General features: G+C 54.2%; 1 long non-coding RNA gene across 1 annotated transcript; it reads left to right on the top strand.

The window, feature by feature from the left end:
• Positions 1-25410, top strand: LOC141730923 (uncharacterized). The gene is made up of 4 exons (XR_012582798.1): positions 1-374; positions 5209-5323; positions 11088-11253; positions 23978-25410. It is a non-coding gene; the product is annotated as an uncharacterized LOC141730923 (long non-coding RNA).
• The last annotated feature ends 718 nt before the right edge of the window (positions 25411-26128 follow it).

A 26128-nucleotide genomic window follows, 5' to 3' on the forward strand; every position in this document is an offset into this window, starting at 1 on the left:
AACCAATTCCATGTATGCGGCGAGGGGCGGCTGCATTTTTCATGAGCCAGATGAGCAAACAAAACAAGGCTTTTCCAGGCGGGCAGAGCCGGCCCCGCCGCTCATGGTCACTAAGCAGAAGAGGCAGGAGCGGCTCTGACAGCCAGCCCAGCGTGTTCCCGCAGCCCCGAGCCCCATCCCCAGCCTGCAGCCAGCTTTTCACACCAGCAGCGGCTGCGGTGGCCACGCCGGGCTCCCTGGAGAGGGGTGGGGACAGCGACACCGGCACGCCGTGCTCCTGACACATGCTGGCACATCATCCCTGCTCCTGCCATCCCCCGGCCTCGCTCCCCACAAAGCAACTCCCGAGGGAAGAGCTGCGGCACTTGTTGCGGGTTTGTTTCCTTCTCTTTTTTTCTGATTTTGAACACAATTAATTAAAACCCAGCGCTGGTGTCCCAAAGGGCGCTGTGGGAAGGCAGAAAGTGTTCAGGCAGCCCAGGGATGCCCCTGTGTGCTCCACCACGCTGGGGACACTGCAGGGTTCAGCTCCGTGGTGGTGTCACCAGCCAAGGGACACAGGGACCCTGCCAGTGTCCCCCCTGCCCTGGGGAAGGATGGAGCCAAGCCCCAGAGCTCCCAGGGTATCGCCAGAGCAGCAGAGCTTTGCTGAAGTCTCCAGCAGAGCTTTGCTGAAGTCTCCAGCCACGGCATGAAACTGTGATTTAATCTGGATATTGGGAAAAAGTTCTTCCCACAGAGGGGGGTGTGGGGCACTGAACAGGGAATGGCCACAGCCTCAGAGCTCCAGGGGTGTTTGGACAACGCTCTTAGGCACAGGGAGGGGTTGTTGGGGTGTCTGAGCAGGGCCAGGATTGGGACTGATGATCTCCATGGGTCCCTTCCAGTTCAGGATATTCTGTGATTTGCCACCCACGCTGAGCAGTCAGGACCATCCCTCTGGGCTGTGGTGGCAGCTGAGGCACAGCCAGAGCTGAGCAGTCACCACATTCACCAGGCTCAAACCTCTCATTTTGGAGCTGTCTAGACAGGAGCTCCATCACAGCCCAGGAGAACACTGAGAGGCACCTGGAGGGAGGCTCAGCACAGCCCCTGCTCCCTAAGCTGCCCCTGAGCCTCTGACTCACTGTCCAAGGAGCAGCTCCCCCAAGGACTGCTGGAATTGCTGCCACAGCCCCTGGTGAAGGGCTGGCAGCCTGGGAAGGGCCTGGCAGGTTGGTTTTTCCTGCAGAAAGAGGAGATCTGGGCCTAGGTCTCCATGGATGCGCTAGAGATGTGCTCCAGATGGGACTGGGCTGTGTGGTGGGGCTGTGTCACAGAAACCTTTTATGAAAAATCCTTTCCTTAGGATTTTTCCTCCTGAGAAGCTGAGATGCCTCAGGAAAAAAATGTAAACAATGACTATCTGCTGCTGTGGAATGCAACAGGTGCATCTGTGATTGGTCTCATGTGGTTGTTCCTAATTAATGGCCAATCACAGTCAGCTGGCTCGGACAGAGAGCCGAGCCACAAACCTTTGTGATCGTTCCTTCCTATTCTACTCTTAGCTAGCTTTCTGATGAAATCCTTTCTTCTATTCTTTTAGTGTCGTTTTAATGTAATATATATAATAAAATAATAAATCAGCCTTCTGAAACATGGAGTCAGATCCTCGTCTCTTCCCTCATCCTCAGACCCCTGTGAACACCGTCACTGGGCTGGTGGGGTTTGGTAGGGATGTGGCTGTGCTGTGACCCTGGCACGTGTCCAGAGGGGACATTGGAGGTGAGGGGTGACTTCACCCTCCTCACTCCTCCCCTTTATTCAAAGTGAATCCTTATTTTAATGAGGAACAGGAACCAGAGCCACAAGCCAGAAGGGACTGATGGGTGCCCAGCCCTCCTCTCCTCTCCTGGTGTGTGCCCAGCACCTTTCCAGGAGAAGATCCTCCTCCATAAATCCAGGGAGGCAGGAATCCCTGGGAGCCAGGGTGAGGGATCTGCTCCCAGCCAGACCCAGGGGCACCCTGTGGGACAGGACAATCCCACTGAGCTGGGGCCATGCCAGCCCTCCCAGCAGCCCTCCATCCATTGGAGGGATTTGGGGTCCCTGAGCTGGGATTTGGGGTCTCTGGGTGCTGGGGGATGGCTCCCTGCCTGCAGTGGGAATGTCCCAAGCCCTGGGACTGGCACAGGGACACAATCCCAGCCCTGGGTGTGTTCCCAGCTGGCAGCACCTCCGGGGCGCACATTCCCTGTGGATGTCCCAGCCTTGGATGCCTTCCCTCCATCCCAGGGGCAGCACCAAGGCGTGGGTGGGTGGGGAGTGTGTGGCACAAGAGCCAGCCCTCCCCAAAATGCTGTGATGTGGCTCCATTTGGGACACTCTGCTGTCACCTCCCCTCCAGGGGACAATCCCTTTGAGCGGGCGGTCCCCAGTGCAGCAGAGCTTTGCTCCTCATGCTGACAGCTTGTCAGGGAGCTTTCCTGGGAGACTGGACTGGTTTTGGGGAGCAGCCGCTGTGAGTGAGTCCCATGGGTGGCAGCAGCCAGAGCAGGGATGGTCGTGGGTGCCTCACTGTGCCTGGCACAAGCTGGGGACAGCCCTGTGGGCAGCTGAGGGACATACTGAGAGCCCCAGGAGCCTGCAGTCTTCTTTGCCCCTTTTTTGGGGTGCAGAGCATTGGGGTGCAGTGCTCAGAACCCTGTGGACCCCGAGGACACCTCCCAGTGCCAGCAGGGCAGATCTGGGGAGGCCCTTAGCAACAAGGAGGTGCTCGGTGCCCATTCGGAGGGAAATGGAGCTGCTGGAGTCAGAGTAAATAATTAAAGCTGCAACTGCGGAGGAGAAAGCCGAGATAACAGAGGCAGCTCAAGCAGAAAAGCAGGGATTCGCTGCAGTCAGCTCTCCCAGCACGGCCCTGGGGGCTGGCCCTGCCGTGTCCCCAGCGGCCGGGGGGCTGTCCCTGCCCTGTCCCCAGCGTCCCCCCCTTCCCCAGCCCTGCATTTGCCACCTCCCGCCCCTTTTCACGCCCTGGCAGCTGGTTTTCACACGGTGCTGGTGCTGGCCTATCCATCCATAACCCCCCGGGGACCTTCCAGGGCAGCAGCACCATCAGCCTTCATCCTCCTCCTCCTGGTGCTGGCTGCCCCCGTGGCCCAGGGAAGCCCCTTCCCACGTCCGCGCCCATTGATCCGCCGTGTTTTGCTGCTCCCTCCTGTGCTTCATAAATGTCAACTTTTTTCCTCTGACAAAGAAATTTTGTGGTAATGACTCTTTGTGCCACTTCTAAATCCCCAATTACATAAGGAGCAGCAGCACAAAGCCATTCCCTTTGGTGGAAATCTCCGCGTAATCCCTTTTCCAGAGAAGCAGCCCGCCAGTGACACGCTTCTAACTCTTTGTTTGTTCTTTTGGATCAAATCTAACTGATTGCCGTGACTAATTAACTTTCCCTTTCTTCGGGCCTCTGTTGTCTTAATTAATTTCACAAATGCTTCGTTCCCAGCTCCCAGCCAGCTCCCAGGCTCGCTGGTGCAAAGCACCGGCAGCATCAGCAGCAGCGCGGGCGCCCCTGGGGCAGGGCTGACCCGGCTGCCAGCGGGGTTCCACTGCACGCAGGGCCACCCTGGCATGTCCCCAGTGCCACCAAGCCCCTGCAGGGCCACCCTGGCGTGTCCCCAGTGACACCAAACCCCTGCAGGCCTGCAGGGACCCCTGGGTGTCAGAACCCAGGACATCCCTCTGGCTGTCCTGGATGGCCAAGACCCCTGCCAGGGGGCACAGAGACCCTGGCACAGAGCCCAAGATGCCCCTGTGGTTTTGATTATGACCCATGGAGCAAGTTACTGTGACCGTGTTCACAGGGGTCTGAGGATGAGGGAAGAGACGAGGATCTGACTCCATGTTTCAGAAGGCTTGATTTATTATTTTATGATATATATTATATTAAAACTACACTAAAAGAATAGAAGAAAGGATTTCATCAGAAGTCTGGCTAAGAATAGAATAGCAAAGAATGATAACAAAAGCTTCTATCTCAGACAGAGAATCTGAGCCAGCTGACTGTGATTGGCCATTAATTAGGAACATCCAACATGGGCCAATCACAGATGCACCTGTTGCATTCCACAGCAGCAGATATCCATTGTTCACATTTTGTTCCTGAGGCATCTCAGCTTCTCAGGAAGAAAAACCCTAAGGAAAGGATTTTTCATAAAAGATGTCTGCGACAAGTTACCAACCTTATATGAAGATCAGCAAGCCACAACAGTTTAGGTAGAATGATAGTGAAGTTATTACGGGGTGGAAAAGTAGATTTTAGAGTTTCTGATATGGGGGTTCAGGAGGCAAGATGAAGGGATCTGGGTGTGTCCAGCCTTTCTCCTTCTTCTTCTTCTTGGCCTCCATCTTCTGCTGTGATGTTGGCACTTTTAGATTGGTTTAGAGTAGAAGCTCACTGTCTAACATGGGTGATAGGTATTGGAAAGTAATTGTAAACATTGTAAATGTAGTTTTTAGTATAAAGACATAACACTGCCCTGGGGGCAGGCAGAGTGCCTGGAACTGTCCTGCTGGATGGACCTCAGCTGGACAGGAGGAAGAATTTTACAGATAAGATACAATAAACAACTTTGAGACCAAGAAATGAAGAGCTCTGACACCTTCTTCAAGTGCTGGGCTGGGAAAGGAGACTTTGGAACTCTTCTCGGGGTCACTCTGAGCAGCACAGACCCCGATCCCTGGGCACCACTGCTTGGGTGTAGTGGGGCAGGACGTGGCTCCATGGAGGAGTGGATGGACCATCTCCTGCTGTTCCTTGTTTAATCAGGTCCTCTCCTCTTCCAGCTCCTGCCAGATCCTCATTTTTGCCTGAGGTACTTCCCCTGGCCTTGCAAGGCCCTCCTGAGCCAAGAACCAGGCTGGGAGAAATCCAGCCCATAAATCTTAGAGTGTTGAGGGCTGGAAAGGACCTTGAAGATCATCTCACCCCAACTCGCCCTGCAGTGGGAAGGGACATCTTCCACTAGAGCAAGTTCTTCAAGGTCTTGTCCAACCTGGCCAGGGATGGGGCATCCACAGCCCCCTGGACATCCTGTGCCAGGGCCCCACCAGCCTCACAGGGGAGAATTTCTTCCTCAGTAAAGGATTTCTTCCTGAAGTAAAGCCTGGTGAAATCCTGTTGCAAAGGCTGGTTTGGTAACATCCTGTCCCATCCTCTTCCTGCAGGATCCTGGCACAGTGGTCACCACCACGTCCCCACCAGCTGCCACTCCAGGAACCTCCAGCACCACTTGGATCCGTATCTCATGTTCTATGCCATGGATGTGGATCTGATCTCAGGGTTAGTTCTGTGCCCTGGATGTGGATGTTATCTCAGAGTCAGTTCTGTGCCCTGGATGTAGATCTCAGGGCTAGTTGTGTGCCCTGGATGTGGATCTCAGGGTTAGTTCTGTGGATCTCAGGGCTAGTTTTAGTTCTGTGCCATGGATGTGGATCTTAGAGTCAGTTCTGTGCCCTGGATGTAGATCTCAGGGCTAGTTCTGTGGATCTCAGGACTAGTTCTGTGCCCTGGGTGTGGATCTCTCTGCTAGTTTTAGTTCTGTACCCTGGAAGTGGATCTGTCTGCAGTTATTCCCCCAGGCTGGGTTTTTTACAGAAAACGGTTGAGTTCAGCTCTCAAACCCCTCTGTTGTCCCGAGCAGCACAATGGAACTGCATATTCATGAAGGAGCTGCATTACTCAGGGATGATGGCAGAACTGAGATCTTATCTGCTGCTTCCAGCAGCCCTTGTGGTGCCTCTTATCAGCCCTTGTGGTGGCTCTTATCAGCCCTTTCCTATCTGGGGTCTGCCCTGGATGAATAAACATCGCAGCTCTTCCTCTCAAAGGCCCTTGGGCTGTGGAGTGCAGCATGGATGGTCGGGGGAGATTGAGGGCAGCAGCCTGGCTGAGATCCCTGCCAGCCTTCCTGCTCCATGGGAAGGTCCCAAGCCTTGGGGGAACCTGGAGGGGAACAGGATTTGGACACTGTTCCAGCCCTTGATGTGGCAGAGTTGTGTGGTCACCATGCCCCGTGTGGCAGGGCCATGAGAGTAGCAGGATCCTAAGGCAGGACAAGAGGGAATGGCCTCAGGCTGGGCCAGGGCAGGCTCAGGGTGGGCACAGCAGGAATTTCCCCATGGAAAGGGGGCACAGGGATTGCGAGGAGCTGCCCAGGGAGGTTTGGAGTGCCCATCCCTGGAGGTGTCCAGGAAGGGCTGGAGGTGGCACTGAGTGCTCTGGGCTGGGGACAAGGTGGGGATGGGACTCGATGGTCCTGGAGGCCTTTTCCAACCTTGGTGACTCCAGAATTCTCTGTTCTGTTGGAGTTTCCCCTAGCACAGACACCACTGGCAGAGCTTCAGCGCTCTGGAATCAACAGTGGCACCACCCAGGGGGGGACATGGTGAGCTCAGGATCAGGGTTGAAGGGATGACCCTATTTGCCATCACGGCCTCTGGTAGGAAATGAAAGAGCTGGAGGAAATCCAGGAGCTCGGAGAAGGTGCTGAGGGAGCCAATCGCTCCTGCATGTCCTGGGAGCTCAGAGGGACCTGTGCTGTGGGAAGCACGAGGCATTCCTGGAACAGCAGCAGAGACTCCTCCCAAAGGCTGCCAGCAGGAATCAGCCCCTTTGCAGAGGGTGTGCTGAAACCCATCTGCAATTAAGCCCTGGAAGCGCTGCTGTGCTTCCCCAGGGTCAGCAGCCTGCAGAAATCCAGGAGCAATTGCTGTTGTTCCCGGTGGATTCAGCTGGAGCAGCCCCCAGCCCTCAGCCCGGGATCAGACACTGGTGCCAGTGCTGTCCCTGCTCCCAGCTCAGGGCTAAAACTCTTCTGTCACCTCACAGAGGGAGCCGTGGCCTCTGGGGACAGCAGCTCCCAGCCCTGGCCCGGCAAATGGGGGCTGTGGCTTCACAACAAAGGACCGAGGACAAATTTGAAAAGATTTGGTCTCCCTTTGTAGAAACCTTTGATTAAACCGTGGCAGCAGGGATTGAGCTGGTGCTCATCTCCCTGGCCTCCCACCCCCTCCTCATTCTTCATCTCCCTCTGTCCTGCCTTTTTGCCTTGCCTCTTTTTCTCCCTTGGCTTTGGAAGGGAGCAGATCAATAAATAAATAAACCCACAGAAATGTTATTTCTGCGGCAAGAGGCGCCTTGAAGTTCATCAGAAATAACAATCCCAACCCATGGTGCATGTGCAGGGCAGGCAGGAGGGATGTGATTATTCCCTGGGGAAAAAACAGCAGCACAACACGTTGGACCTGTTCCGAGGGCTGACAATTCACCAGCAGCCTTTGAGCTCTCACTCAGTGGCTCCAAGAGTTTTGACATGAAAGGGCCACCAGTCAAATGAATGGAAGGATCAACTCACAGGATTAAATGTCCTTGTCACCAACTCATCAAAAAATGGCATTATTTTGGAAGGACAGATCGTTTGGAGGAGTTTGCAGCAGATTAAACCTGAATTTCCAGGGGATTTTTGGCGGGTGAAAGGCCCCAGGTGGCACCGGTGCTGCAGGAGCACGGTGTGGCTGCGTGTCCCCAGGAGGAGAAGGATCCACCTGGCCCTGCAGGAGCCCCAGCCATTCATCTGCCATGCAAAGCAGCATGCAAAACCCAGGGGCTCCTCCCAAATCGGCCCAAAACTTCCTCCAAAGGATAGGGAACTCGAATTCCAGGGTTTACAGTGAGTGCTGAGATGAGTCAGGATCCAAAGGCTTTCATCTTTGAGGCTTGACTGCCCCAGAATGGCCCCAAATGGGGAGAGCTGGCAAAGGGGAGGCTGCAGCAGACATTCCTGAGAGAACACCTGCACCTGTAGAGACACGAGGCTGTCTGGGTGCATTCCTGAGAGCAGACACATCCCTGTGTCCCACCAGGGACTCGGCGTCCCCGAGCACAGAGTGACAGAGCAGAGCTGGGGGATGAGGGGGGACACAGCCCCAGCCCCCTCAGAGTCAGGGTGAAGGTAGGCAGGACCCTCCTGTTAAAAATAGGTTAGAAACTGTTGTAAAATAGTTGATAGATCATCAAGCATGTACTGTTAGTTTGGTTGTTACATTGTAAAAGGGGTTAAAAGGGCAGTTATAAGAAATAAGGTACTCAAGGTGCCATAACACACCTCCGTAAAGTGCAGCACGAGCCAGCCTGGACAGAACTGTCATGGCCAATCAAGGCCTTAAACCTTCATGTAAATGAAGGATCCAAACAGAAACCAATCCAAAGGGACAAAAACAAGATAAAAAGGGGCATCTGACCCAGGGAAGCTGTGCTGCCCCACCTAGAACATCGGGGCCATCCTTACAGGCACTGCAGCATCCTTGAGGGAATGGTCCTACTCAGCCCACAGGCCTCCACGCTTTGGGCCATTTTTTATTATAATAAATGCTGAAATCACTTTAGTACCAGAAGCCTGCTCTTGTTTTTAACACTCCTGGTCCTTGTCACACTCAGCAATGCCCCAGGTGAGCTCTGGGGCTGTTTGAGGAGGGCAGTGTCTGCCAGGACATGTGGCAGTGCCAGTGAGGACCCACAGGGCAGCAGCTCCTAAAATGAGGTGGGAACAAGGGCTAGCTTGGTTCTGAAGAGCTCAACCAGCTCCTTTCCAGGTGCAGGTGTTAATGGAGGCTCAGCTTGGATAAAAGGGAATTGTGGACAGGCCTGGGGAGCTGATCTGGGTCCCTGGCAGGGGCTGGGAGGAGCAGAGGGAACATTACTCAGTCCTTTCCTGTGGGAGATGTCTCAGCAGCTCTTGCTGTCACACAACAAGAAAATCCTTGTGTGGAGAGTCGAGCCCATGCCCTGTTCCAAGGAGTGCTGTTGGAAGCAGTTCCTGAAGGTTTTCCATGAGGACTGAGCCCAGCACAAACTTGGGAAGGGTCAGAGGGAGCTCTCCTGCTCAGCAGTGAAATGCTGGCTGTGTTTGGGTGGAGAGAGGAGCAGGGTGGGAAAAGGAAGTCAGAAAACAGAAAAATTCAATATAAGTGAAAATCACAGTGAAGAGACAGTAGAGTTGGAAGGGGATCAGCCTGGGGATGACCTGGTCAAGAAAAGCTGTGGCTTTCCCACCCCTGGAAGTGTCCCAGGCCAGGCTGGATGGGGCTTGGAGCAGCCTGGGACAGTGGAAGGTGTCCCTGCCATGGCAGGGTGGAACGAGCTGAGCTTTAAGGTCCTTCCAACCCAAACCACTCCAGGATTCCATGAGGCTATGACCTGTGCATGGTTTTGTTTGAGCTGGTCCCATAGAACCCCTTAGCCAACAGGAAAATCCTTGTCAGGGTTCCTGCAGAGCCCTGCAGGTTTGTGAAGGGACAGGGAGGGTGTCAGAGGAGGGAGGATGTCAGGAGTGACCTTTTCCCTGGCTCTGTCCCATCCCTCTGGGAAATCATTTGGGGGGAGGGTGGGGTGTCAAGCAGCATCTGCAGGTGTTGTGGTTTTAAATTCTCCTTCCTGCACAGGAATTCCCCGTGGCCAGGCCGGCCGGTTTCCAAAGCGCTTCCCTGGGGTGATTTACTGCCAGGAGCACTGCAGAGCCCGCACGTCCCTCCTGTCCCCTCCCCGAGCCACCTGCGGGGCACAGAGCACTCAAACCCCAACATGCTTCTGCCTTTCTTTCTCTTGGCTTCTGTCTCCCTAGTTTTTTTTGAAATCTCTGTTGTTTCATAGGCAGCGTCAGCTTGAAAATTTATATATGTAGCATTAAAAATACTCTGCTTTTTAAGCCTGAAGAAGTTATAAAATTAAATGAAATGCACTTTTTGCATCAAGTTAACGACCCTTATGATTTTGGGTGCTATGACCACCATTCCACCTTTTGTGTGACACAGAGCTTGTGTGAATTTATTTGCAAATGCTAGGGGTGCAAATTTATGCTGCTTTTCATGTGCCTGCACCCTGCAATTCCAGCGGCTGGGAGGGAGCCGTGGCACCCGGCAAGGGTCACGTCCACACGGGCAGGCAGCAGGGGAAGGGCTGGGTGGGGAGCAGGAGCCTGGGAAGGGCAGGGAGAGCAGGTCCGACCAGTGTGGGGCTGCTCCAGGCCTGGCTGCTCCCTTCTCCCTTATCACAGCTTGCAGAGAGCCCCTGGGACTGTGCAGCTCCCCAGTCCGTGGGGATGGAGCTGAGCTCTGCCTGGGGCTGCTTTCAAGGGAGCAGGGCTGCAGAGAGCAGCTAAGGCTGCTGAGTGCTTTGCAGCATCAAAGGGTGGCCTAAGCTCCTCTCTGCTCCCTCTCCATCCTGCCCAGCTCCTTGTGGAGCCTCGGGGATGATCACAGCCCCCTCCTCCACGGCTCCTTGTAAAGAGCTTTTGGTGCCTCACTCCAGGGAGTTGGTGGGAAATGCTGCCTGCTGTTTGCAGCTGGAAAGGTGCAGCCCGCAGGGATGGGATGATGGGGTCCCTGAGGAATGAGAGCACTGGAGAGACAGAATCCTCATCACACAATCCCAGCCTGGGCTGGGCTGGAAGGGAACTTAAATCTCATTTAATTTCACCTCCTGCCATGGCAGGGACACCTCCCACTGTCCCAGGCTGCTCCCAGCCCCAATGTCCAACCTGGCCTTGGGCACTGCCAGGGATCCAGGGGCAGCCCCAGCTGCTCTGGGCAAATCTCCCATCCCTCCCATCCCAGCCAGGTTTCATCCTATTTCCATGAGTACAAACAAAACAAAACAAAACAGAAACAAAACAAAACCAATCCAAATAAAAATAAAAATAAAAATAAAAACAAAAATAAAAATAAAAATGAAATAAATAAAATAAAATAAAACAAAACCACAAAAACCAGAAAATAGAAAAAAAAAAAGGCAGGAGGTGAAATGTTCAGCAAACAAAACCAAAACCAAAACCAAAAAACCAACCCAAAAATAAAAATGAAAAAATGAAATGAAATGAAATGAAATGAAATGAAATGAAATGAAATGAAATGAAATGAAATAAGATAAAATAAAATAAAAACAACACAAAAACCAGAAAATAGAAAAAAAAAAAAAGGCAGGAGGTGAAAGATGTTCAGGGTGCAGATAACCAGGTTCCAAAGCATTGTTGAATTGTTCCATTTTCCAGGTTGTAGCAGGGAGAGCGAAGGCAGCAGCGTTTCCCGCTGACAGGCAGCGCCAGCCGTGGCACAAACATCTCATCTGTGCCTGGAAAATGAGGAAGCTGGAAATGAGGAGCTGCCCATTAGGCTGATGTGACATTCATGCTGCACGTCCTGCAGACAATGCCCACGGTGAGCCTGGAGCAGTGGGACAGGAGCGGGGGCTGCACAGCAGGGTGGGGCTCAGGGACACCCCAACTGTGGCACCTCACCCCTCTCCTCAACCTGGCTGCGCTCAGGGTGTCCCCAAAGGCGCCCCCAGAGCTCCACTCCTCCCCAGCACCGCTGGAGAGGCAGTAAATGAAACACTATTGCCTGATTACAGGCAGGATATGGCTCTGAATTGACTGCTTTATAGTCGTGGGTAATTTAATTTTTTCCTGCAGTGAATGAGCTGCCATATGCCCACAGCCCTCGCTCAGATCCCGGCACAGCTGCTCCCTGAGCACTGCTCCTGTCCCCATCCTGCCCCTGGGGTGCCTTCCTGCAGGGAATCCTGCCCCAGCAGGCACAAAACCACCCTGAGACCCTGCAGGGAACCCAGGAGCTGTGACAGTGTCCACAGGGGTTCTTGGATTGGGGAGGAGACGAGGATCTGACTCCATGTTTCAGAAGGTTTGATTTATTATTTTATGATATATATTATATTAAAACTATACTAAAATAATAGAAGAAAAGGTTTCATCAGAAGGCTAGCTAAGAATAGAATAGGAAAGAATGATAACAAAGGCTTGTGGCTCAGGCTTTCTGTCTAAGCCAGCTGACTGTGATTGGCCATTAATTAGAAACAACCAACATGGGCCAATCACAGATGCACCTGTTGCATTCCACAGCAGCAGATAACCATTGTTTACATTTTGTTCCTGAGGCATCTCAGCTTCTCAGGAGGAAAAATCCTAAGGAAGGGATTTTCCATAAAAGATGTTTGCGACAAGGAGCTGTGGGAGGATGGCCCAGCTGTGGCTGCAGGGTCTGAGGCTGGAGCTGTCCCAGCAAGGATGGGTGAAGCTGCTCCAGGATGGACAAGGCTGGAATGCACCCAGGGCTCCTGGAATCCCAGGGAGCTGGGATAGAGGTGGCATTTGGGGCTGTACAACCCTAAAAAAGCCTCTGGTTAGGCACTGATCCAGCTCAAATCCCTGCAGGCATTGCCACCCTCCAGGGCAGCATGGGGAGCCAGCCTGGCTCAGAGCTCTGCCAACGGCTGAGGGATTTCAGCAGCTCCATCCTCTGGAAACAGGGATAGATGGTGAGGAGGGAGAGCAGCAGAGTGGTGAGACCCCTTCAGCAGCCCTGCAGAGCTTCACTCAGCCCTGCCCAGCCCTCTCAGCCTCCCTGCACCAAGGGGCTCCCTCTGCCAGTGCTGCCTTGTGCAGGCTGGCCTAGAGCAGAGGCTGGACAGAGCTAAAGAATAAAGCAGGGATTGATTCAAAGGATCTCCTCCGTGGATCCACCTTGGGCAGCACAAGAGCCCAGCCAGGGCTGACCCAAGATGAACCAAAATGGTCCCAAAATGCACAACTGGTCACAGGACCTCTCACTATTATAAGTACTGCTCCATCTGCTCCAATGCAGTTCATTGTCCCATTCCAGCTTTAGCCCATGCAGTCCCATCCTGCTTGTTTTTCTCTCTTCAGCCCACGGTGTTTGTGCTCTTGGGCTGAGATTTGGATCATTTGTCCTTGGTGCCCAGCCAGAGAAGGAATTGTTTTGTCTCCCTGCTCTGTGCACAGAGCTCGCCATCCCCTCATATGAAGCTCAGACCCACACACTAAAGCAGCACAGAATCTGAAAAATAGAAAAGCTGAACCCTGAGGCATCACCAGTGCCTCAGCCTGGGATTCAGATCATTCTCTCAATGGCCTGGCTGTGTTTCTCCAAGTGGATCACATCCCTGCTGGCTCAGTGAGATCCTCTCTCCTCCTTGGGATTTTGAGCTCTTCCCCAGTCTGGTTTCCTCCGTAAATCCCAGGGGTGTGTTATTTAGGAGAGCAGTGTCTCACTCCTTCCAGCCAACACCTCTGGGGAATATCACTTTTGTTTCTGCCTTAAAAAAAATTCCTCTACATTTCTGCAAAACTCCTGATATTTCTCTGATTTTTTTATCACTCGGTTGTGTGGAAACATTTTGTGTGACACCAGTTCTAGTGCAAGATTTGTGATCAGGGCATCCCTGGGGACTCCCTGCTTCATTCTGGCTGCTTTGCCTCACCACAGGAATGCTTCAAGACCCACCATGGGATGCCCCCAAGTCCCAAAAGCTGCTGAAAAGACCGTAGGAAATCTCATGGAGAAAGGTTTTATGAGTCACTGCATGTCCTGTGTGCAGGCAGACAGGACATGATGGCATCTCTGATATTTTCACAGCCAGCATCAGGCACAGGTAATCCACCCTTGGAGCAGCTCTGGGTGTGTCAGTGAGGACATTCCCACCTCAGTGCCTGTGGAATCTCTGGAATCTCTCAGCTCCCTGTGTCCATGGCCTCTGGGGCCCTTTGGGAAGCCTTTTGGTGATGCCTTCTGAGTCAGACAAGCAAATGTGATGAGTAAAATCATTGTCCTAAAGCTTTGAGACCTTTAGGACTCAAAGCTGTTTTCACAAGTGCCCTGAGGGCTGTGAAAAATTCCAAATATTGCTTTGAAACTGGGAAGTCCCTGCAAGCCCCTCACAGCTGCTGCTTCTGTTTACTCTGTGTGCCAGGATTATTAACGGAGGTGTTGAACAAGCAGAGCCAGCCCTGCTCCCTGGAGTCCTCCTGGCACTGCCTGGTCCTTGCCACTGCCCTTTGTCCTTGGCTTTGGGGTGGGCAGTGCATGGGCAGAGATGTCCACGTGGAGATGGAGGTGTGGACGAAGTTCCTGCAGTTCCTGAGGCTTTGCTGGGCAGGGTGACCATGCCTGGGGCTGTGTCTCCATCCCCGGGGCTGTGATCATCCCCATGCCAGTGTCTCCATCCCTGTGCCAGTGACCATCCCCAGGGCTATCTGGAGCTGGGCAGTGCCTGGCACTGCTGTTGCCCATGGGGCAGTGTCTGTGTGGTCCCTTTCAGGCTCTTGGAGCTCCCACGTTGCTGTGGGACGGTGTCCTGTGGGAAGACGAGCTCAGCATCTGCCCTTCCTCCACATGGGATCGTTTGGGCTGGAAGGAACCTTAAATTTCATCCCATCCCACCCCTGCCATGGCAAGGACACCTCCCACTGTCCCAGGATGCTCCCAGCCCCAGTGTCCAGCCTGGCCTTGGGCACTGCCAGGGATCCAGGGGCAGCCCCAGCTGCTCTGGGCACCCTGTGCCAGGGCCTGCCCACCCTCACAGGGAACAATTCCTCATTCCCAATATCCCATCCATTCCTGTCCTTGGGTCTCCCCCACTGCTGCCCTCCCTTCCCTACTCCATCCCCACAGGAGTCACTGAGCTCCCTTGTGATCCCCGGGAGGGGACAAGGTCCCCCAGCCCATCCCTGCCTCCTGATATCCCTGCCTCCCCTGTGCCAGGGCCATGCCAGGGCTGTGCCAGGGCCGTGCAGGGACTCTTCCCACTCCCCCAGGCTCATTAATGTGGAGCGCGTGCGTTCCACGCTCCCCGCGCATCGATCTGATAAATGAGGAGCTGCCGATGGTATTTTCTACCCTTTTAAGTGTTAAAATAACATTTTAGTGAAATATGAGCAGGTCAGAGCCGAGCTGCCCCCTTTCATCTCCCAGCACAAAGCAGCTGGATGGGAGGGAGCTGGCGCTGGTGGGCACGTGTGCTCCCACACCCATGGGGAATGGTCCCACGTCCATGGGAATGATCCCACATCCATGGGAATTGTCCCACATCCATGGGAATACCCCCACATCCAGGGAGATGCTCCCAAAACCATGGGAATGCTCCCACATCTGTGGGGAATGGTCCCACGTCCATGGGAATTGTCCCACGTCCACAGGGATGCTCCCACATCCATGGGGATGCTCCCACATCCATGGGAATGCTTCCATATCCATGGGCAATGCTCCCACATCCATGGGAATGGTTCCATATCCATGGGAATACTCCCATATCCACAAGGAAAGCTCTCACATCCATGGGAATGCTTCCACATCCATGGGGATGCTCCCACATCCATGGAAATGCCACCACATCCATAGGGGATGGTCACACATCCATGGGAATGCTCCCACATCCATGAGGAATGCTCCCACATCCATGGGAATGCCCCACATCCACGGGAATGCCTCCACGTCCATGGGGATGCTCCCACATCCATCAAATGCCCCATATCCACAGGAATGCTCCCACATGCATGGGGATGGGCCACATCCATGGGAAAATGCTCCCACATGCATGGGGATGCTCCCACATCCACAGGAATTCTCTCACATCCATGGGGATGCTCCCAGCACCTGGGATAGGTGGTTTGGGGTGGCACAAGCAGTGCTCGAGTGTCTGGGACAGGACTGGGCTCAGTGTGGGTGTGCAGGGGTTGGTGCTGTTCCTGTGCCCAGCCCCTGGCATGGGACAAGGAGCAAAACCCATTTCCATCCACAGGGAAAACTTCTGCCTGCCCAAAGGTCTTACAGGTGCACAGCTTTATTTGGAAGCTTTAGCACCTCATGGCTTCTCCTGGAGTCTTTCTGGCTGTTGTCTCCGCAATTTCTTTGTGGAAATGTCATGGCTTGGTCTGAGGACTGGGGAAATGAAATGATGTCCTTGAGGTCCCTGTGCAATCCCTGCCTGGCAAGGAGGTGAGGGCTGGATGCAAGTGAAACCACACCTCGTGTGAAAAATGGGTGATTTCAGCCAGTTAAACCAATCTAGAAAATGGATTGCATGGGGGAAAAATAGGGAAATGCTCTCTGGACTGTGAAATGATTTGCTGGAAATTGGAGTGTGTCACTGACAGCTGCTCCTGGTGGAGGCACGGGTGTTGGGAAGAGAACTGGGAGCAGCAGCAGCTTAGGCAGGTCCTGGGGGCCTGGCCTCCCTTGTCTGGGGGATCCAGCCCTTCTAGGCCTGAAGGATTTGTGGGATCTGGTGGTTGTAGGGGATGGGAACCATTTTCACCCCCTGGATAGGAGAGGTTCCTTCAATGCCCAGGATTCCCGTGCACCCCTGGAGCCTGCCTGGAGCTGCCTTGGGCATCCTTCCCTGCCCATCCCACACAATCATCCCTGCCCATGCCACACATCCTTCCCTGCCCATCCCATAAACACTTTCCCTGTTCATCCTTTCCATGCCCATCCCATACATCCTTCCCCTGCCCATTTAATGCATCTTTTCCCATCACATTCACCATTTCCCCGTCCATTCTGTGCCTTCTTCCCCTGCCATCCTGGACATCTTTCCCCTGCCCTTTTAATGCATCCTTTCTCATTTCATCCACCATTTCCCTGCACATCCTGTGCTTCCTTCCCCTGCCGTCCTGGACATCCTTCCCCTGCCCATTTAATGCACCTTTCCCCTGCTCATCCCATGCATCCTTCCCCTGCTCATCCCATAAAAACTTTACCTGGGCAAACTTCCCATGCCCATCCCATCCCATCCCATCCCATCCCATCCCATCCCATCCCATCCCATCCCATCCACCTTTTCCCTGCCATCGCATCCATTCTTCCCCTACCAATTTAATGCATCCTTTTCTACCCCATCCATCATTTCCCTGCTCATCCTGTGCTTCCTTCCCCTGCCGTCCTGGACATCCTTCCCCTGCCCATTTAATGCACCTTTTCCCTGACCATCCTTTGCATCCTTCCCCTGCTCATCCCATAAAATCTTTCCCTGGGCATCCTTCCCCTACCCATCCCATCCATTGTTTCCGTGCCCATCCTGTGCCTACTTCCCCTGCCTATCCCATCCACCATTCCCCCGCCATCCCATCCATCCTTCCCCTGCCCATTTAATGCATCCTTTCCTATCCCATCCATCATTTCCCTGCCATCCTGTGCCTCGTTTCCCTGCCCATCCCATAAAAACTTTCCCTGGGCATCCTTCCCCAGCTTATCCCATCCACCATTTCCTTGGCCATCCCAGACATCCTTCCCCTTCCCCCCTGTGTCCCTTTCCCTGCCCGCCTCCCCTCACAGCCCTTGCATTCCCTCCTTCCCCTGCTGCCCGGGAAGCTGTTCCCAACTCATCCTCACATCCCCTCTCTCCACCCAGGCGAGTCCAGCTCCTCCTGAGGCTCCAGCCCCCCTTTCCACCCCGTTGCCCGATGCCTCTTCCCTCTCCACATCCCTGGAGTGTGATTGCTCCGCGCCCTGGGTGAGAGCAGGAGAAATATGTGCTGAGATGACATTTGGGTTATGCATGATGCTATTAAAATATGATAAGAACGCTATTAACATTAATAATCCTTTTCATTGTATCATTTAGGGAGCAAAACAAGCCATTAAATATTACAGAGTCATTGGGGCTTTGATGGCTTCAGGGAGGGGAACATTTGGCCGGATTTGTCTACACACACTCTGGAAACACAACATTGTCTCTGGGAAATGGGCTGCTCTGGGCTCAGCATCTCTGGGCAGCTCCAGGGATCCTGGAGGGCCTCAGGTGTGCCAGGATGGCACATCTGAGGTTTGAATGGACAGGTGTGTGCTGAGGGAGGCAGGAGCCTCTCCTGAAATGCAAAATGCAAACCCCCTCCCACTAAATTGTTATAATTTGGAAAGTAAGGGGCTCTCAGGCAAAGAGATGGGAATAACAGTTCTTTACTAGGAAAACTAAAAATACAAATGCAATAGTACAAACAAAACCAAACCAACACTGCCAGAGTGAGAGCAGTCCCTGCCCCCTGTGTGTCAGGGCGGTGTCCCAGCCCCATCCCATGGGGGCTCAGCCCTCCTGCAGTGCCAGCTGTGGCTCTGCTGCAGCAGGGATCCTGCACAAGGGGGGAGTTTTCCTCTGCAGCTCCAGGGCTGCTGCAGATGGGCCGGGGCTCCCTCTGGCCATGCAGGGCAGCAGAAAGCTGCTCCTCTGGCAATGCAGGGGGCAAAGGCTGCTGTGCTGTGCCAGGCTCAGATTGGATCCAGGTAGGAATGCTTGGCTCCTCCCCTGGGCGGAGCATCTCCCCATGGGATGCTGGGATTGGATCAGCCCTGCAGGGACACTCAGTGGCCATGGACAGCAGAGATCTGCTGGAGGGAGGGTTGGCTGTGGGAGAGATAAAGGAAAAACTGCCCCATGGACAGCAGAGAACTGCCCCAGCTCTGACAGATGGGGATAGAACACACACCCAGCCACATCTTGCAACCTGAGACAGACGAGATGGAGGGTCCCAGGTACCAGGTGAGGCAGCAGAGTGGGAGGTGACACCCCTGCACCCTTGTTGGAGCACAGGGGACAGGCCAGAACCCCCTGGCAAGGGTGCAGGGGCTGGCTGGGTGCAAGGAGGCTCTGATGGAGGTTCCTTGTGGTGCTCAGAGCAGGCAGGAGGAGCCTGCATGGGCTGAAAGGGCTGCTCTGCCCAGGGCAGGGCTGCAGTCAGCTCTGGGTATTCCTCTTCCACTTCAGCCTCCACTGCCCTCCCCCTGTCCCCTCCTCCAGGCTATCTGCAGGTGTTACAGCAGAGGCACCACTTGGATTTCCTAGCATTTCCAGCATGGCCTGGGCTGGAATCTCCCAGCTTGGAGCAGGCTGCTGTTTGCACACCAAACCTGCTGCCAGCCCTCCCACACCACCTCCAAGCTCACTCTGATTTACCCAAAGCTCAGCATAAATCTCCTCTCCCTGCTCCCCTGCTCAGCCCTGAAGCTCATCCATGTGGGAGTTCCCTGGACACTGAAGCATTAGCTCTTAAACGCTCAGAAAGGCACCTCACTCCCAGCAGCTCCCTGGAGAGGACAGTTCCTGCATCCCTGATGCTCTGCCTGCCCTGGTTATGTTCAATCTGAGGCCTTGTGAGCTGGTTTAGCCACCTTGGCAGCACCATTCCCTTCCTGCTCACCCATCCCAGGGGAGAGGGCAGCAGGGATCTCTCTCAGCTGGAAAAGAGAGCTCGGTTTGGGACAGCTGCTCAATTCCCAACCTCCACCACTTCCCCTGGGCAGGAACGAGCCCCTGCTCCTCGCCCAGCCCATTCCCAGCATCCAGCCCTGCCCAATCCAGGCTGTGGAAGGGTTTGGGATCAGCACCCTGCTCTGGTCTTGGAGCTGGGAAACCTTTTGGTACCGACAGGCTCAGTGCTGCTGCTGCTCAGGCCAGGCTCAGGATGCTGGGCAGGACCAGGAGCCAAGCCAAGGCCCCTGAGATGCTCAAAATGCCACCAGTGCTGTTGTTATCCAGATATTTCCCTGTGGTGACAGCAGCAAATGAGGGAGAGAACAGAAAAATGTGCTGGGGCTTTGACAGGAGTGTCAGAGCTCCGAGTGAGCGCTAACAAGGACGAGTGTGGGCTCTTTAAACAAATCACTGTCATGTTGCAGGCATATCATGGTTTAACACAGCCACCACGAGTCACCAGGAAAGGTTAAAGCAAGAATGGAAGACTCAGTCCTGGGAAATGTGTCAGAGTGAGCTGTCCTGGGGACTGATCGCTTCCTGCTTCAGGGCCGGAGCTTGGAGTCCTTGGAGCATCCTTGGGATGGAGCTGCTGCAGTGCTTGGGGTTGGGAAGGCTTCTCTGTGGATGTGGGCACAGCAGCAGCAGGACCTGCACTCTCAGGGATGTGAGAACTCTCAGGTATGTGAACCTGCTGTCCTGGTTCAGGGCAAATTTTGGAGAGAACCTCCAAAGGGGCTCCTCTAGGAAAGCAGATTCAATCAGCCTCCCCCACCAATTGGTCCAGGAGAAAATACCTCCTTGGAGAAAAGTGGGAAAAACGCTGTTTATTAAACAATAAAACCTAAACAATATAAAACAATAAAACCCCTTACTGCTCCAAAAGTGATGACAAACTGACAAAGTCCCTCCCCACATTGCAGCTCAGCTCACTCAGTCTCTGATCAGTCTCTCAGTGCTGGAAATGTCACAGGCCAAGCCAGGCCCGGTGGGCCACAGGTGCAGCTGCCGGTGCTGTGCTGGGTGTTCAGGCCAGAGCAGGTTAAACAGGGCCAAAAAAAGGGAAAATACCACAGTCCAGAGGACTTCTCTGCCTCAGTTAGCTAAACTAACCAAAAGCAAAGGAGAGCTCTGTCCCTCTGTCTGTCCATCCGCAGACAGCACAGCCCAGGAATAGGAATGTGGAGGATTGAGTGCAGTGTCTGAAAACAAACTGCACGCTTCTTCTCTCCCCCCTTCACTCTCTGGAACAAGTCTTAAAAGGTGCAAAACTTACTATTCAGCATAAACAGAACAGACTATTTGGGATAAAAGCATCAATAGTCAACCCAGGACACCTGCCCTGGAGGCTCAGCCCTGTGCACCGACAGCCAAATGTGAGCACAGACTCCAAACACACCCCTGGGCTGCTTCACCCCATGCAGCTCTGGGGTGCCCAGCAGGCCCTGAGCCCCAGGGTGGGCCTGAAGATGCCTCTCTGGCTGGGCTACTGCTGTCCAGGATCCACAATGCAGGGGCCTGCGGTGGCTTTGGATCCACAGCCCAGGGGCCTGTGGTGGCTTTGGCACCAGGGGCTTGCTGAGCTCCCTGTGGGGTGTGTGACAGCAGATCCTGTCCCTGCCACAGCCTGCTCCAGCCCTGCTATCCCTAGGGAAAGGTAGAGGGCCCCAATGGGCACGGAGTCCCTGCTGCAAACCCACTTCAAGCCCAGATCCTGCTGTCTGTGCCCGGGGCCACAGCGGTCACTGGGATCTGGAGCTGCCAGGGCACATCCACAGCCTGAGCCAGGGCTAGCTGCAGGAATGGCATGGCATGGCATGGCATGGCATGAGATGGAATGGAATGGAATGGAATGGAATGGAATGGAATGGAATGGAATGGAATGGAGTGGAATGGAATGGAATGGAATGGAATTGAGTGGAGTGGAATGGAATGGAATGGAATGGAATGGAATGGAATGGAATGGAATGGAATTGAGTGGAGTGGAATGGAATTGAGTGGCAGAGGCTGCTCACTGACACCCAGGGTCACTGCCCACTGTCACAATCTGACATGAAATGAACGACACTGAGATGTCCAAGGCAAAAAAGGTGCCTTTACTTCCAAACCTCAATATTTATAGAATTCCAAAAGTGGCCATGGATTGGAGGGTGAAATTGCCACCTCTCCAACCACACTGGTCAAACCAACAGTCCATCAATTCTCTCTTCCTCCAGAAATAAATGCAAAACAATCATTATTTACATGAAAAGTGTGTTAGAAACTCCATTACAAAAATGTAAACATCAGAAGGCTTAGAGGAACTTTAGAAGAACAGGACGACACCTGCCATTCACCAGGAACCCCTCCTGGCTCCTCCCCAGCAATCACAGCAGCAGGGCCAGCTCCCATGTCAGCACTCTGCTCACCTGCAGCCCATGGGCAAGGAAATACAGAACAAACAGCCCTGAAGGTGCCAAATCCTCCCCAGCTCCTGCAGGGCTCCTCTCTCCACCACAGGGGCTCTCCCAGAGAGCTGCACCAAACTTCAATATCCAGAGTCACACAGGCTGCAGAGCCTTTCCTGTGCACAACCCCCAGACAAAGCCCTCTGCCAGAGCAGAGCACCTGGAATGGAAAGATGCTCCTCTGTCATCTGGAGCTCCTCATTTTGGGGCTCTGGGTCCCCCTCAGCTCCGAGAGATTCAGCTGAGCAGCCCATTCTCCTGCTGGGAAAACAATTGGGCACATTGCTAATTAGGCAAATGTCATTAGGCAGGAGGCTGTTGTGGGAGAGATGGAGGAAAGGCTGATGCGGGAGCAGAGCCCGCTGGGCTCCTTCACCACTCCCCCATTCCTCCATGCTGCCCTACACGAGATGCTGGGGGTACTCAGTGTTTCCAGAGGGAAAAGCACACAGAGCCCGTTCCCAGGGGCAGAAAACATCGAAGGCAACTCAGGCTGCAAAACAAAAATATAAAACCACTGAAGGATTGAAGAAATGGCTCCAAAATGACTGCAAGACAGCAATGCTGAGCCTCATTCCTGGCAGGCAGGGATATCCCAGCCTGGAGAGGGCACTCTGGGAGAGTGGCACTGGCAGAAGTGTTCCCTACAGGAAAGGTGGTGTGGAATGTGTGGCTGGGCACTGCCCACCCATGTGATGGCTCCCTGCCCTCTGATGTCGGGATTTTCCCCTTGGACAATGTGTCTGGAGCAGGAAGACGGGACTCAGCCATGCCCTGGGCTAGGCAGGCTCGGCCCAGTCTGTTCCCTGCTTTTGTCCTGCCCAGTAATGAGGGCAGCAGCAGAGGAAGGGCTGGAGCAGGTTCAGTCTGTTTTTTGGGATCAGAGCATCCCCCTACAGGGGCTGTGTGCTGTAGGGTCCAGCTTCCAGCAGCCTGGAGATGCTCCCAGCTCCCTGCCTGTGCCTCTGGAGCTCAGGGAAGATTCCACGCAGGGAGGGTGTTGCACAGACCCTGAAGGATAAGCGTGGCAGAGCAGAGCATTCTCTGCCCTTGCTTTCCATTCCCTGCCCCTGTCTTCCATTCCCTGCCCCTGTTTTCCATTCCCTGCCCTTGTTTTCCATTCCCTGCCCTTGTTTTCCATCCCTGTCCCTGTTTTCCGTTCCCTGCCCTTGTTTTCCATGCCTCAGTTGGGAATTCCCTGGAGCACATGCACAGCCCATGGCTCAGGCCAGCAATCCCAGCTCTGGTCAGGAGGTCCAGTATCCCATCCTGGCTTCCAGAGGAACATTTGGAGCTGTGGATTTCATGGAATTTGGGCCCCTCTCCCTGCTTAGAGCCATGGCTTTGCTGTCCCAGGCCCCCCAGGAGGGAGCAGCAGGGCTGGGCAGGGCAGCAGAGCAGGGAGGGGTCCCTGAGATCCCCCAGCTGCATCCATCCCCATCTGGGTGCCCACCCAGCAGCAAAGCATCTGGAGCTGTGCAGCTGGCAGAGCAACCCCGTGATCCCAGAGAATCAGAGATTATCCAGGGGACAATTCGGGGCTTAAGTGGGATCGGGAGGAGGAGAGCAGGATTTGGAGCTGGCCCGATGGGTTAAGCCACTTGTACCAGCTAGGATTAAGAGAGAAGGAGTCTGATTTAGATGGGAAATCTGCTGCACCCCCTCGGAGCCCTGGCCATGCATTCTAGCAGCTCCTGGTGCAGGAATGCAGCAGCTGCTCCTGAATAACCCAGCCCAGGGGACAGGAACAGGGCTGGAGAGCTCCTTTTCCCTCTCTGGGATCCTGTGCGGGGTTGTGTAGGAGCATCAGAGGGTAGGATGGTTGGGATGGATGGAGATGAGAGATCTCTGAAGCCAGGTCGTGGAATTTGGGGTTTATTGCAAAGGGCCTGGGTGCAGGGCCCTGCTGGGAGCTGCCAGGCACAGCTGGAGCAGGCTGAGAGAAGAGAGGGGGAGAGAGGGTGAGAGGGTAAGAGAGTAAAAGGGGTAAGAGCATAAAGGGGTAAAAGAATAAACGGGGTAAGAGAGCGAGGTTCCCATTACAGTACAATAAATCTTCTGTGTTGAGTATTCTGATTATCACTAACCAATCTGGTACAAGATAGAAATCCTACAGCATTTACATACAGCCTATAAGAATCATTACATTACCATACTGTGTTACATTTTAAACCCTAAAAACTCCTCTTTGGGCCCCTTCTGCCAAGCTGGCAGGGTCTGCTCTGACCCTTGGGCCTGTCTGCAAGCAGAGGGTGTTGTTCCATCAAAAGGGGATCACCTTCAGCCGGCCACACCATTGTTTTCCAGTTGTTCAGTAACTGAGGGATCTCAAGGCTTGCTTTCATTTCAATCTCACTTATAGTTTCTATATTCTCAAAATCTTTTTCCAGACAGTCATATTTATAAGGCTTTCCTGTTTCATTTTCCCCAACAGGGTTGGAAGTACCTGCACCTCCTTCCTCATGGTCAGCATCAGTCTGGATGGCTTCCCAGGGGATCCTGCCCCGCTCCCCTATGGACAAACCCCTTACTGGGCCTGCAGATGAGAAGAGATGGAAGGAATTGGCATTTCCTGCTTCCCCTTCCCACAGGGATCCATCTCCAGTGCTGCCACAGCTGCCACAGCTCCAGCCCTGTCCTGGGGACACCTCCATGCTTGCCAGCCCCTTTCCCTGCTCTAAGGGATGCGATTCCTTTATTGCCTTGAAATTCCACCTGCCAGGAGGGGCAGCCTCATCCCTGAATCCCACGGGGATGCTGCACTGCCCAGGACTGCCACGGTTCCCCAGGATCTCTGCTCTCCTCCCTGCTGGCTGCACAGCCAGTGGAAGCCCCCAGCCCCACCATGCTGGTCTTTCCTTTCCTGCTGGGATCAGGATGCTGCTCCCCTTGGAATCTGGCAGGCACAGATGGCTCTGGAACATCCTCCATCCCAATGGGAGCTGAGACCTGGCAGCTTTTTCAAGGGTGAAGATGAGATGAAGGAAACTGAAACAGAGCCAGAGAAGGGAGACAGGGTTTGGAGCAAAAAGAGCAGTCAGGAGTGACAGCCCCTCGTGGCACTGCCCTTCCTCCCATGGCACTGCCAGGCCCTGTCCCCCCGGGGGCTTTGCAGACATGGCTGGGAGAGGGTCCCAGCAGCTTCCCCTGGCTGCTGGCACAGGGAAGAAAAGGGACCTTGAGCAGCTGAGAGAGGAGATGTGAAATTGGCCCCTGAGAGCAGCCCTGGTGTCTGGGGGTGGCCAAAGCAGCAACAAAGCCCTGCCCTGGCCACCATGGCCAGCCAAGCCCAGCCAAGCCCAGCCAAGAGCCTGAACTGCCCTTCCACACCTCAGGATCCAACCCAGGAGAGCCCTGTGTGCCCCTGGAGGGGCTCTGGGGGGCAAAACCCCAAATGCAGCCTCCCTGTACCCCCTTTTGCCCTGAAGTGCTTATCCCCTCAGCCCTGGATCTTGTGGGGGATGCAGAGAGCCCTGGGAGTGAGGAATTCAGGTTTGGGTTGGAATGAAGCCCCAGGAGTACGGGATGAAATGTCAGAGCCCTGGGGATACTCTTGGATCCCCCAAAATGAATGGGACAGAGCAGGGCAGGGGATGGAGCCTGGAGCAGCAGCCCCCTCCAGGGATGGATTTGCATCCTGCTTGTCCCTCTGGGTGCCCTGGGCATGGAGAGCTGTCCCAGAGCTGGGAGACACCTGGGCAGGAGCCTGGTGGGGTAAAACCATCCAGATCCCATCACATTCCCAGATAAATCAGTGCCATTTCCAGCTGTGGGCTGCCTCCTGAGGGGAAAGGAAAGGGGAAAGGAAAGGGGAAAGGAAAGGGGAAAGGAAAGGGGAAAGGAAAGGGGAAAGGAAAGGGGAAAGGAAAGGGGAAAGGAAAGGGGAAAGGAAAGGGGAAAGGAAAGGGGAAAGGAAAGGGGAAAGGAAAGGGGAAAGGAAAGGGGAAAGGAAAGGGGAAAGGAAAGGGGAAAGGAAAGGGGAAAGGAAAGGGGAAAGGAAAGGGGAAAGGAAAGGGGAAAGGAAAGGAAAGGAAAGGAAAGGAAAGGAAAGGAAAGGAAAGGAAAGGAAAGGAAAGGAAAGGAAAGGAAAGGAAAGGGAAAAGGAAAGGGAAAAGGGAAAGGGAAAAAGGAAAAGGATCTCCTGAGAGTAGGGGAACAGGAACACCAGAGCCGGCAGTGGGAGCTGCACACTCAGACAGGAAGGAGACCTAATGAGGTGCTTTATTAATTGCATTGTGAACTTTTCCTTTAATGATTCTCCCTGCAACTCCCTCTAGTTAAAGCTAATGGCCTGTAGCATGTTCAGCAGATGGATTATGCAGAGGTGCCCAGGCAGCCGGGCCCTGCTGCCAGAGGGGTGTGTGGGGCTGCCAGCCTCAGCTCCCGGTGCCCCACAGCCCCTTGGGGGCTCTGCAGGACCCCAGGGATCATAGGGCACCCTGTCCCTGCCCCATACTGGTCCCAGTGTGTCTCTGGAGGCGTGGAATGGCAGCAGCCAGAGGGGTTTCTATTTCTCAGAGTCCCACTCTGGGGGATCTGTGGGCTCTCCTGTCCCATGGCTGGCTGGGACACCTGCTCCCTGCTC

The sequence above is a fragment of the Zonotrichia albicollis genome, chromosome 15 (assembly GCF_047830755.1).
Source record: "Zonotrichia albicollis isolate bZonAlb1 chromosome 15, bZonAlb1.hap1, whole genome shotgun sequence".
NCBI lineage: Eukaryota > Metazoa > Chordata > Aves > Passeriformes > Passerellidae > Zonotrichia > Zonotrichia albicollis.